Source organism: Gallinula chloropus, assembly GCF_964237585.1.
Source record: "Gallinula chloropus genome assembly, chromosome: 27".
Taxonomy (NCBI): Eukaryota; Metazoa; Chordata; class Aves; order Gruiformes; family Rallidae; genus Gallinula; species Gallinula chloropus.
In genome coordinates, this window is record NC_140112.1 from 6,089,559 (window position 1) to 6,103,264 (window position 13,706).

The following is a 13,706-nucleotide window of genomic DNA, read 5'->3' on the forward strand; positions in this document are numbered from 1 at the left end:
TTCAGTTAAAAGACCTGATAAATCACACCTCACTTCTGAAGTGTTAATAACCAAAAGCACTAAAGGCTGCTGTTTGCTGAGGAATGAGGAGATGCTTATGGTCAGGTCTGGTTCCTTACCCCCAGTTTTCAATCTACAACCAAGGAGAAAAGAAAAATAATAATTCTAGAGATTCCTGAATGGAAATTTCCCAAGAAAACATCCCCACAAGGCACTTCAGGGTGGTTAAAGCTGAATGAGAAGCCGATGCATTGACTGGCAACAGACTGAAGGGGGAATAAACTCCAGCTCTTATGTGACTTTGGTTTTTTCCTGGTCTTTCAAGGACAGGTTTGGGGAAGGAGTCCAAGCATTCCTGGAGCTCAGCCCCCAGCCCTTTGCCCTGCCTGCAACCCAGTGTGAGGATTTGCTTGGTGCAGCTGCACGAGCTCCCAAAACCTCCCAGCCCACAAGTGGGGCTCCTGGAAACGCTGCAGGGAGCCAGGAACTCCACTTCCATTCAGAACTCCATGGCAGCTGGAAGCTGAATTACACTAGGGAGGGGTTTATTTGGTGAAACAAACAAGCAAGCAAAAATCTGACAGACTTAAAAGGCTCCTGCCAAGTCAGATCTCCACTAAAGCCCTTCCTGTTTGTGGGGAGCAGGCAGGCAGTGCACTCAGAGCAGGGAGATGGCATTCATGGGATCTATAGGAGAGTCATTAAAGGATCCTCTGTCCCTGGAAAACCATGAGGATGAGCATTGCTACTGGGCTCCAAACTGAGTCAGTGCTAGCTTACTGGGAGCTTTAAGCCCAGCCTAAAATAATCAAACCTGAAAATTCAAATGTGGATGGAAGCAGAGCAAGGTATGCTCCAACAGGAGACTCTGGGTAAGGGTGCCCAGGTCCTGCCATCAGTGGGGCCTGCAGAACGCGTGGCCAAAGGGTCCATGGATCTTCTGGCCCTGGATGCAACCAGACTTCAAAGGTGACCTGTGCTCAAAGGGCTGGGAGATTGTCCAGCCCAGCCCAGCCCCATCAGGCCACTGGAGCTGTGCAGGTCATCAAACACCAGCATTAGGGTTGACAGAGTCCCTGACTGGGCAGCAGGAGGAAGGACCAGATCCCTCCTGTCACAGGAGGGTAACACACATCCCAAGGAATTGATAGCACAGCCTGGGACACAACAGCTTTTACTTCCAACAGACAAGTCAGTCTGAGCTTTAACCAAACCCCACAAGCTCCCTGTACAAGGAAGGGGATTCTTGCTATTTAAGCTCAAGGTCAATTCAGTCCAAGCTCCAGAAGTTTAAGGGCATCAAGCTTTGAAGATCTGTGTTAATTAGCTTCATTACAAGGTGTGTTTCTAAGCTGGAGCTGCTCTTGTACCTACAGCCTGGGACCTTTATCTAGAGGACACCTACTTGGGCAGATCTGGGATCGTTTGGAGAAAGAATCAGTTGGTTCCAGCCAAGTGTTTCCTATAGCCAGTCACCAAAAAGGAAAAAAAAATGATGGGGAGGGAAGGAAGAAAGGAGAGGAGGAGGCAGGAGAGAAGCACGTGTGTTCAAGCAGCCCCAGCAGAGGCAAAGCGCGTCGTGGATCTTACGCTGTGCCGGGACCCGGCTCTGAAGACGTGTGGGGACGGCTGCTGGTGCTGCTGGGAAAGGCAGAGAGCACAAGAGGTGTTTCCACAGCAGGTTCAGACCCCACATGTGCAGCCCCTCTGCACACTACCTGGCAAGAGCCCGGCCAGGTCCCTCCCCTATCAGCTTCTCCTTCATTTCCCAGCATTTCTGGATCAGTAAAGCCGACGTTTCGCCCCCCCCACCACACTCTGTGCCCAGGTGGCATCTTCCACCTGTACCTACTCACAGTTTTGCCCTTTCACAACGTGGGGTGAAGGGCAAGAGAAAGTTTTAACTGGATTTTAAGGAAGGTCAGCTCCTCTGCTGTGTTTCTCACTGGGAAGAAGCGATGCTGACAGCAGTACTGCAGCCCTGGAGAGGGGGTGCAGGATAAGAGGTCTCTCCCCATCTTTTCACTTCCTCTAAATGTTGGTAAGGGTGTCACAAAGCAATTTCTGCCCCGTGCATGGAGGTAACAGGCACTCAAAAGCCACAGACAGAAGGACAACGTGACTGTAGATCACAACCTGCTCAGCTCTCAGCAGGCTGGAGAATCAGACCCACCAGGTTGGAAAACACCTTTGAGATCATCTAGTCCAACCATTCCTGTCCTGTGCTAAACCAGATGCACCAAATCTAGCCATCTGTTAAACACACCAAGGGTCAGTGATGCTCCCTGGGCAGCCTGTTTCACATCCCCACAACTCTGCCAGGGAAGAACTTTTCCCTCCCATCTGCTCTGCCCCTGCCCTGGGGCAGCTTGAGCCCATTGCCCCTTGTCCCATCTCCTGTCCCCTGGCTGAAGGGGGGATAAGTTCTCCCCTCAGCCTCCTCCTCTCCAGGCTCAACACCCCCAGCTCCCTCAGCTGCTCCTCAGAGGATTTGCCCTCCAGCCCCTTCCCCAGCCTGGTTGCCCTTCTCTGGACTCGCTCCAGGACCTCCCTGTCCCTCTGATGGTGAGGAGCCCAGAACTGGACCCAGCACTCAGGGTGCAGCCTCCCCAGTGCCCAGTCCAGGGGCACAATCAATCCCTGGAAGCGATTGTCCCCTGCCCAGGGCAGGTCACCACGGTCTGACTCCATGAAACATTTGCTTCCTTCCCTGTGATTCCTTTTCCATAGCTGGATTCATCTGCAAACTAACTCTGAGAGATGGTCCAAGTTCACTCCTTTCCAGGGCTGATACAAGCAGGACTCGGTGCTTTGCAGGTTCAGGACCCAGCACCAAGAGCTCAGCAGCCAAACCCCAGCAGTGAGGACTTGCAGGTGCTCCTCCAGCACGGAAACACCCTGAACTCTTCCTCAAAAGCAGCGAATTGCCTTGTGCTATATAAAACCTGATGGTAATTAATCATGTGGCGGAGGATTACTCCTCACAGCCCATCCTTGGCTAATTATCTGGTTGATCCAGAGGTGGTCAAAACAATTATGATTAATGCAAAAGGGAAAGGAACTGCTCTTGAGTCTATGAGCCAACTCCAACACCCATTTATTGCTGCTCATCCTGATTTAACTGCTGAGAGGTCCCAAAGAGAAGAATCCAGGGGCAGGGGATAAATCCAGAGAGGGAACGTACACCTTAAAGCATCCCCATCCTTCACAACCAGTCCTCAGCCGCACTCTACACCACGAAGACGGGGCTGGAAGAGAAGGTACCTTGAAAACAGCCTCTGCTACAGTTTTTAGGCTGTTCTTTCCCAGCAGTTAATTATTAAAATACAAAAATACTGTGTTTAAATATAGCGCCGCAGTTGAGGCTCAGCTGCAGCCTGGACACTCAGTTCCGATTTGTTTTGGCTTAACCTGGTTTTTTCCACTCAAGCACCACGCATCCATCTCCAAACAGGTTGTGGGGTGGGATTTATTTATGTTTAAAGCCTGAAACCTTACGAGGGAAGGAGACAAAGTATCACAAAGCTAAAATACTCCGGGAGAAGGAAAGGTGGGAGAGTGTCCCTCATGGAACCCTGAACCAAGGGATGCGATGGGAAGGAGTTGCAGAGGAGTTACCAAGGATTGAAGCACACTGATTTGTTTGCCCATGTTTTGCTGAATAAAAATACCCTGAAAAAAGGAGCTGGGTGTGTCTGAGAGTCATCCCAGGGCTGAGGAAGCAGTAAGCATTTCCACGCAGGCAGGCAGGCAGCCACAGAAACATAGCAACTGGCAATTTACTCCAAAACAGAATTTGATCTTAAAACAAACTATCCCGAGCAACTCGAGCTCTGATTAATGGAGAACAAGGTGTTTGTTTGGAGAAGGGCAGCAAGAACCAAGCCAGCCTCAGGGACACGCTGGATGCTGAGGTCTGTGCGGCCCATGAGGCAGAGGACACTTCAACACCTGTAAAGTAATTCCCCACCTTGTTGGGCCGGAGAACCAGAGGGGCACAGGTCCCAGGCAGAGGGGGACACGTCCCAGGCAGAGGGGGACACGTCCCAGGTCTCCTGCTCAGCCCCCTTCTCCCCCAAGGGCACACTCAGCCCCGCAGAGGAACAGCCCCTCACCCAGCTTCGCTCCCGCTCCCCCTGCCCTGACGGATGCGAAGCCGTGGTGTCCATATTAATCTCCCTGGATTTCCCTCCCCGGAGCCAAGGCTGGAGTTTGGAGCCAGGGAATCCATTGAGAGAGTCAGAGGAGGATTAAACAAGTCCTGGGGTCTTTCATCACCCAAATAAAGGACAGCTTCACCAACGGGAGTCGGCTGCAGCGGCTCGTTTGCATGCAAGCTCCATTCCCACAGCACTCCCTTAGCCTGACACTCCCCCAGGTTTGGGGGCATCTTTATGCTACCAGAACTTTCTGGAAGGGGCTTGGTGAACCCTCATCTACAGCTGAAAAGCTTTGACATTTACCATCGATACAACCATCCAGGTTTTGTTCTCAGTCTCTGCGTGCAGCAGCAGCGATTCCCAAGGACACAGCAAGGTTGTCCTGAGAGGAGAAGAAAATAAATACAGATACATGGCACATGCCAGCATCTGGATGACCAGATAACACCAAAAGCCACAGGTATCCTACACCAGAGGGTTTACTAACAGGACTTCCCCCTTCGCACGGCTCAGACACAGACACGGAGCAGGAGTTCCTCAGACAGCAGGCTGTAATTAAATAAGAGCACCCAGAAACAAACGGTGCTATCTGCAGTATTAGTACTTCATAATGACACCCTGCAGCACCAGCATAATTAAGAATATATCAGGATTCCCATTATAAATCCTTATTATTGCAGGGTTCACAACCTATTGTGCAAGCTCGCCTGAGGCCGAGCTCAGCAGACAAGACAGCGGTTCCAGCAGCATATTCCAGTCTTGAAAGCTACTTACAAGGTTGGGTCTAAAGGTTATCTGTGCTCTGAAACTTCTGCAATCCCAAGGAAGTGTCAAGGGTTAAGACTTCATTATTTCTAAGTTTCTACAGCTGAGGGATGGGGCAAAGCTGGTTTAAAATTATTTATTAGAATAACAGCCCAGAGAAGCTGTTTCTGCAGTTTAACAACCCCTCTGAGCACAAATCCCCCCTCCATGGCAAAGCCACCGGTCTCATGAGAGCCAAACGGAAAGCAGGGGAGGAAAAGAAGGGTGCATGAGGTCCACAGATGATGCTGGGGAAGCAGAGAACATCCCCAGCTGATGCTTCCACTTCGTAGCAATACTGCAGTAACAAACTGGTTTCCAACTGGTTTATGTGTTTTCTAGTAAATAAGAACAAGTTATTTTGGGGTTGCTGGGAGGACAGAGGGAAAAAAAGAGGGAAAAGAGTCAGAGCTATTTCATCAAGATTTAGGATTTTCTTTTCTAATTGTTAACTTGTGAAATCATCTCTCAGGAGATGCTGTCTGTGGTCCAGAGGGGATGGATGAGGTCAGGACAAGCAGATGCCTCAAGTAGCAATTGCACAACGATGCTGTACACCAACACGCTGCGCCAGAGAGATGGGCTGAAGGAAGAAGCCAGCCTGAACTCGCCTTTTTTTGAGCAGATAACATTGGGGGGGGGGGGGGGGCATAGCCAACAGAAAGGAAGGCAGGTCTTCTAAAAGCCAACACAATGCAGGCTCAAGGCACCACGGTGATCAGGGCACGTGCAGGCAGCAGGCAAGCCAAGACAACGCTGTGCACAGATGTGCATCAGGGAGACAGTGTAGGTGCTGCTGTAAGCAGCAGTTAGCTCCTGCCTCCCTCCCTGCTCATCCTGTTGACATAAAACACAAGGATCTTCCCCAGAAAAGCCCCTGGTTAGTGGACATGTGATATTACTAACTGATACCGCATCCCTGAAGGGGGAAGTCAGGCTGCTCGGACCTGTGAGACATCCCCGGAGCAGAGGGATGGCTGGATGGCAGCATCCACACAGATCTCTGCAAGGGATGGAAATGGAAATAGCAGGGGACGGTTTTGGGACAATACCTGCTTGGTGCTCAGCTCAAGTACAGCCCTGCAAGGTTTGGAGCTGGGCTCAGCTCATTCCTAGATCGGTGACAGCACATAAACCACTTCTGGTTTAGTTTATGGTGCTTCCCTACTTCTGTTCTCCACATCAGCATCCCACAGAGCAGAAGCCTCATATTTCATCACTCAATATATTCTGTAAAGATACCAGCCTGTGTGAGGAGCTCAGCATAACAAACACCAAAGGCCTGAGGAGCATAACGCTCAGTTTAGGACTTCAAACCCAGGCTACCAAAGCAAGCAGGTCCGAGGCGCGTTTCACCACCCAAACCTCAGCCCCCCCCCATGCCAAATTCCCCCCCTCCAGCAGCACGTCCTTTCCACACCCAACGCCAGAACTCACTAAATTCATTCTTTAGTTCAAGATGTTCCACAACTGTTCAGCAGTGATACAGGTGCACACGTTTCCTGGCTTAGCACAGCCTCCAAGAAACTCATTTGGATGGGGGACTGGGGCTTCCCACCACTCTCCAGTCCGTGGCTTCATAGCCCAACATTGCAAATCTGAACACACACAGAAAGGAAAGGAACCTGTGGTATAAATCTGTATTTCACAGCCAGCGTGCAGCAGATCTGCAGTGTCAGAACCTTCTGAATATCAATGGGGTTTTGCCAAGCACCCAGTGAAATTCAGTGTTAACAAGACAAGGATGGTGGCCAAACACGACAGCGTGTCTGCTCGCAAATGGGCAGACACTGGTTAGTCTGAACTCATGCTAAGAGATGATAAAACCCCCTTTAAAATAACAAATCAATTCACTGCTTTCCCAGCTACGTTTCCATCCTAAACACAAAGCTGAAAGTGATGTTCAGCTCGTGGCCCAAGGGTTGTCTCCAGCTTGCAGGTGGCAACGTGGGATGGTGAAGCCAGCTCAGAGACTCGAGACAGAGCGATGGAAACAACAGCTATAAAGATCAAAGCTTCTGAAGTGCTGGAAGACATGACTCCAAGTGGAAGAGAACATCATGAAAGCTTGAATTCAGCAAGGACGCTGAGGCTGGGTGCTTCTGTTCCCGATTAAAGAGTCCGGGAAGCGCTAACGATCACAAGGTCGTTACAGAACAGAGATACCCCGGCAGAGCACAAATCATTTACTTAGGAGAATGAAAAGCTTCTGGTTCAGAAATATGGAGTTAAACACACTTGAAAAGTTAACAGAAACAGCAGCAACAGCCCGAAAATCAGTGTATTATCCTAGAGCACTAGACGCACACAGGCTAATTCAGCCCCTCGGTCAGGCTGTAATTGGTGACCTACAAATAGGAGGAGAAAGAAGCCATTGTGCATTTAGATCCGTGTTGAGGGCATTTTCACAAATCCTTTGGCATGAGGGAAGGCTCCTTCCAAGCACAGAGCAGCTGATGAGCTCCTCACTGGATCCTGCAGACCTGCCTTAGGGAGAGCCGCCCTGGATACCTGTCTAGTTCCAGACAAATTGATAGGAATCAGAGAGCTGACAGATGTAACTCTTGTTATGGTGAAGCCTTGCTGCTGAACACAAGCATAAAGCACACTCAGGTTTTATATTTGCCTTTCAGGCCAGAACACTAATTGGTTTTACCTATAAAATTGGTAAATTGTCTTAATTTGGCTTGGCTTGGCTCGGGTCAGCCTTGGGTTAGGACTTTCACAGGCTGTTAATGATTTTAACATTCACAAGAGCTATGCAAACCAGCATGGTGAAAGCACAAAAGCTTGGGCTTCAGAAAGCTTGAGGATGGAGGAAGTCTCACCCTCAGGGGCAAAGGGAAAGGAGATATGACAGGAAGGATGATGTAAGAATTCCTGACCCCAGCACAGGAAAACCACGAGGAAACCAGGACCTGGAGATAATAATCGGCCTGATAATTAAGCCGATTGAGCTCCTGATGGGTGTGCTTGTTTAGAAGAGCAGAAATCAGAAATACTGGCCATGTTACTGCTTTTTCCTTAAATAAAGAACAGTAAAACAGGGCCAGCAGAGCAGGAGATTTTCAAAACCTGAATAAAAAAAGAATAAACATTTTTGGAAGCACAGGCTGGCTGGGAGCAGGGAAGGAGCCTTGTGCCCCACATGGCAGGGATGCCATGCCCAGCCCGGGATGCCATGCCCAGCCTGTGTGCTGCAGGGTGCTGCAGGTGATACGGGCAGGGAGGGGATGAACATCTTGTTTTCTCACCGTGTTTCTCACCTGAAACACCAGGATTTTGGTGTACGGCGCGAGCCGCGCGGGAGCCGTTACCCGGCAGGTGAGGAGCTTGTCAGAACAAAACTCACGGAGCTTTTACAAGATGCAATTCCACCAGGCACAGAAAGAGCAGCTCTCCCCCTGAATAACAAGGGAAATATTTGCATTTTCTTTCAACACCAGCTCAGCAGCTCCGAATTTTCAGCTCCTGGGTGTCGTTTCAAGGCAGCAGCAGGTTTTGCATCCAGACCTTTCCCCAGAGTCTCACGTTTCACTGGAAACATTCTTAATTCTCAACTGGAAGCGTGTAATTAAGGCACTAATTCCACTAGGTACTTAAGCACCCAAGCAGTCCTGACAAGGTTAATAGAGCTCAAGTATTTAAAGCCACTCCAGAGCAGCCATCACCTCCAACAACTCACTCCCCAGCTCTCCAAAACCCGGGATGGGAAGCAGGATGGATGCACGTTTCCTCCTGGTACCCATCCCTACCCCAAAAACGGGTCAGCAAGAGGTAAAACACCACAGCCACAGTTACCCCCAACGTTACAGCCCTCTGCAGTGATAGCAAAGCAGCGCTGCAATTACTCACTGGAGGCTGTCCAGAGCCAGAAGTACCTACAGAATATTCATTAATTCATCTAATTCCCCTGGGGGTGGGGGGAGGCTTCAAAGGGGCTGACTCTGCATCTCCTTTTTTTCCTAAAAAAAGCTGAAATAAAATGCATGTTTTATTCAGTTCCCTAAGTTTCTTTTGAAGGAGGATTAATCTCTTCCTAAAAGAGTGAAGGATGGAACACAAAGCAGCCTCCTCATTTAGTGAAATTGGTGCTGGAACCTCTGAGCCCAGCGTTCATTACAAATTCTGCATGGGAGCCACCTCCTTGATAGCAGGCAGCTGGAAGTGGAGGATTAAGGGATGTCAGGAACCAGGTCTGAGGCTAATTCTCAGCAGCCTGCCTCATCCTTTGCCCCTGAACACTTTGCAGATCATTTTTCTTACTGACATCTCCAAGCCAGGGAGTGGCTCCCTCAAACAGCCCCAACTCCAGAGGGCTTGGGACAGGGGTGCAGAGATGGACCAGTGATGTTGGCTCACAGGATGTATCTCAAATTTAACAAGGGCAAGTGTAGGGTCTGGCATCTGGGGAAGAACAACCCCAGGTACCAGCACAGGCTGGGGACTGGCCCGTTGGGGAGCAGCGAAGGGGAGAGGGACCTGGGGGTCCTGGGGGACAGTAGGGTGCCTGTGGCCAGCACTGTGCCCTCGTGGCCAAGAAGGCCAATGGCATCCTGGGGGGTTATGAGAAGGGGGGTGGGTCAGGAGAGGTTCTTCTGCCCCAGAGAGGCTGGGGAGTCTCCTTCTCTGGAGACATTCAAACCCACCTGGATGTGTTCCTGTGGGATTCAGTCTAGGTGATCCTGCTCTGGCAGGGGGTGGGACTGGACGAGCTTTTGAGGTCCCTTCCAACCCCTAACACTGTGATTCTGTGATCTCCTGGATCACACACTTACTGAGAACCACCACACTGCAATCCTCAAAACAAACCCCCTCCCCTGGAGTGGGGTGTCCTGGGGTAGGAAGCAGAACTGAGCAATGGAGGTGACAGCAGAAGCAGCAGCACCTAAGAAACGTCTGATAAAGGCACCGAGCCTCAAACCCTCAGCCAAGTCTCTGCCCAACACCTCTGTGCTTTGCTGAAGCCAAACCTCTCCCCTCTCCTCCCTCCTCTGTGAATGGAGCCAACTCTTTGCATTTAGGGGTTTTTCACTTCATCACCTTGCTTGGTCCTGGGAGAAGCCAGGCTGCCCCCCAAACCCCACACAGGGCTTTTATCACCCTGAGAGCATCTGAGGGACAGAAAGCGTTTGCCACAGCCTGGCGACTTCTCAAGCCCACGCTGCTCCTAGAGGACTGTTTGACAGCATCCTCAAGCCAGCCATCATCCCTCTGTCGCTTCTCCCAGCAGATTACATCCTCACTAATTACTCTGGCTGCCAGGAAGCTGCTTCCCCAGCAGAGCTGTGGCAGCTCAGTGAATGATGGTGATGAAGTTTTACTTCCTCTGGGTTGGGCTCTCTTTAGCACTGACAGGCTGATCCATCAAATGGATGAAAAGCCCTGGGAAAAAACAGACCAGAAGCTGGGACAGGGGGAGAAGGAAGCATTTAACACCTAAACCTGGCTGAGTGTGCTCAGATAGCCTGGGCTCAGAATAAAGCAGAGCTGTCACACACCCCTTAGCTGAGCAGCTCGCTATACACATTGCATGGGGGCGTGTTGCCTTTCATCCAGAGTGACCTGGGACAGCACATCACTGAGACAGACACCAGCTCAGCCCCTCCTGGATCCCACCCCACGGGTGGGCTGGCTGAGCAAACTTGAAGAGACCCCCACCCCATTCTGCATGAGGAGGTTTGCCTGCCCCTGGCACGGCTCACAGCCAAACCCAGGCAGATGTGTGAGGCTGGAGCAGCTCTCTGGAGGAGGAAGCAGAGCAGATGTGAATTAACCCACCCTGGAAAGGGGGCTGGCAGCTGAGCAGGGTGCTGAGAGCCCCCCTCCCCTGTCAGAAGCTCACACACAGTTCATTCTCCTATACGAAATTCACAGGGAGCCCCAGCTGCCACACTCATCTCCCAGCCACTAAATATTTATGAGCCCATTAGGAAAAACAAATTTATCACTTCAGCCCACAGCCAAGTTTGGAAGGACTCAAGCATTCGTGCTGACCAGAGCCCTGCTCCCTCCCACCCTGCCTCTGCCCCAGCTTGCTTCCTACGCAGGGGCACCAAGCGGTTTCGGTCCTCACCCCTCACACCCCGGGCAACGCGCTGCCATCTGCTGTGAGGAGTTCTCTGGCTCGCTAATGAAGAGCTTCTATCCAGGAGGGTGGCACCACGTGTGTGTTCAGGAGGGAGCCAGAGGTCAGGAGGCAGACAGGCCCCACGCTGAACATCCTCTGCAGGGCAGAGCACACAACCGCCAGCGCAGCCGGCAGCTGCTCTTCGGGCCAGGTCCTCGGAGCAGGGGAGCTGCAACTGGGAACGGGGACGAGCTTTGCCAAGTGAATCATTTCTTCCCCATCCCACCCTTCTGGCAACGCCGGCACCACCTTCCACTTCCAACAAAGGGCATTGGCAGCGCTGGGCCGGGGAAGGGACATGACCCTTTGCATCCAAGCAGCAGATTCCCCTGCTGCTGCCGGTCAGCGAGGCCAGCGGAGTGCAGTCCCCATGGCCCAGAGCGATGCTAGCTTGGCCTCTGCCACGAATCCCATCTGTCCACCGACATAAACAGGTCCCTCCCCAAATCCTCAGCGCCCCAAACAGACACACCTACTGCTGGCAAGGCCGGCGGGCAAGATCCTCTACTTGTTTGCTACAGCTGCCCCTCACACAGGGCTGCCCGTGGATGCTTTCCTCCTGCATACAGACCACTACAATTAACAGAATCACATATAAACCTGCCATTGTTTCCCCCTCAAGGCAGAGGAAGAGCCAAATCATCCCTAACAGGGGCAACTCCACAAGGTTTCCTATCAGCCTGGTAAATTCAGAGGCTGCAAGTTGCATTTAATTCAGAGCAGCTGCATTATCCCATCCAGGGAACTAATTAAACCCCCAACAGCAGCCCCACGGTTGTGTTTAAATCTCAGTGTTGCCATTAACGACCAGACAGATCAGCCCCTTTCTGCACATACAAATTACAGCAAAAACACCCCAAATTGTTCCCCTTAGGCACATCTTTACCTCTCCTCACTCATTGCAGGAATCTGCTTTAGGGTTTCAGAGCAAGAACAGGAGTCAGAACAAGACCCCAAATGTCTCTAAAGAGTTGCTGGAGATTAAAGAGCAAATCGAGCTGAAGGCAGTGAGTCACCAGCTGCTGGTTTGTCTACCTTCTTAGGAGAATATTTCCCTTCAAGTGGTGCTTTGCAGAGGAACAAAAGCATTCTGGGAATAAAGAAAGCAGCTATCACCATCTCACAGATGGGGAAACTGAGGCAGGGAGGAGACACCCTCATCCAGAATCATTCAAGCTGGTCCAACAGCCCTGAGACCCCGAGGCACTCGGTGCTCTGACCACGACCAGACCAAAGCCATTCCACAAAGTGTTTCAATTAAACCAGAAACCAGGAAGACAAATAAACCCATCAGGTTTGGATGGTACATGGGTTTTTTTGGTCCCACTGGAGACAGATGTGAATTTTTCACATTCTTTCCCCGATTTCCTCACCTAAACATAATGGGAAGGGAAAGCAGCTTTTCCTCCCGCGGCTCGTTGGGCTGACAGGGGGGGAAGTGATGCTTTTTGTTTACAAGGAGGGAAGAGGATCTGCTCTCTGAGCAGAGGAAACACAGGCACGTTAATGCTTGACCTCTGCTACTAGTCAAGTCATGCTGCAGTGCAAAGCCAAGGGCTCCTTTTCCCTTTCAAGGTTTGCTGTAAACAGTTGGGTATGAAAAAGCCCAGGGAAAGTTATCCGGTCCCTTAAAACCAGCCTGGTGCTGCAGGATCTTCCCCTTGCTGATAGCACAACTGACCCAGGGAATGCACAGCAAAGCTGCTACAACCAAACCTCCTACAGAGGAAACCAGAGACCTGAAACCCCGCGGGGAGCGAGGGTATGAATGGGAAGCTGGGCTCATACAGAGGAGGGATTCCCCTTTTGCTTTTTACACCTTCAAATACCTCCCCCTCTTCCATAAAGGATGATTTTATTGGGATCAGAGAGGAAGCTGAGCAACCACCCAGGACACGGACACAAGCGAGCAGGGATACGATGGTCCCATGAATTCACGTGCCCACACCCCCAGCACCACGCAGGGGTTTTATTTCCTTTCAGTGTACAAAGAGTGGTTCATCTGAGCTTATCTCTCGTGCAGAGCTGCTGCTCCACCAGCAGAGAATCATCTCCAAAGAATGTTTCAGTAATGCTGCGGTGCTGAGTTTCAGAGGGACACTTAATCTCACCCGAGTGCTTCACAAGGGCCAACTTTGAGCATGAAATATTTAACTATCCACGGGCCTCCTGTGCTGTAATAAAGTGACTTCTAACAAGCCTCTGAGATAAATAAGTGAAGAGGAAAGGAGGAAATATTAAACACACAAAACAGCCTAATTAATCTCTTCCTTCCATCTCCATGAACCCAGGACACTGCTTGCCCCCCCAGCAGCAGCAGGGACGCAGAAACAAAACACCTCCCGATGCTGGGAGAGTCCACAGGGAAGAACTGGAAAGAGAGATGTAAGGAGCACTTAGCAATTCTCCCTCATTTTGGGGATGTAAAACTCATCTGGCTTGCCCAAAAGAAATCAAGCCCTGTATTTGAACAGCTTAAACCTGGAAAAGCCCCTCACTTCCTGCAATTCTGCTTCTCCCCTACTCTTTTTTTGTCATTTAACACCTTAAAGACTTCTGAGTGAGCAACTGCCTGGTAACGTGATGGGAGAGTTCGTAAAAGTAGTGAGATC

The 13,706-nt window shown here is 50.9% G+C and overlaps 1 protein-coding gene across 1 annotated transcript in view; it reads right to left on the reverse strand.

Moving 5' to 3' along the window:
* ANKS1A (ankyrin repeat and sterile alpha motif domain containing 1A) overlaps positions 1-13,706 on the reverse strand; it is a gene marked incomplete at its 5' end in the record, with an annotated part of 90,305 nt that overhangs the window by 27,867 nt on the left and 48,732 nt on the right. The window lies entirely within an intron of this gene.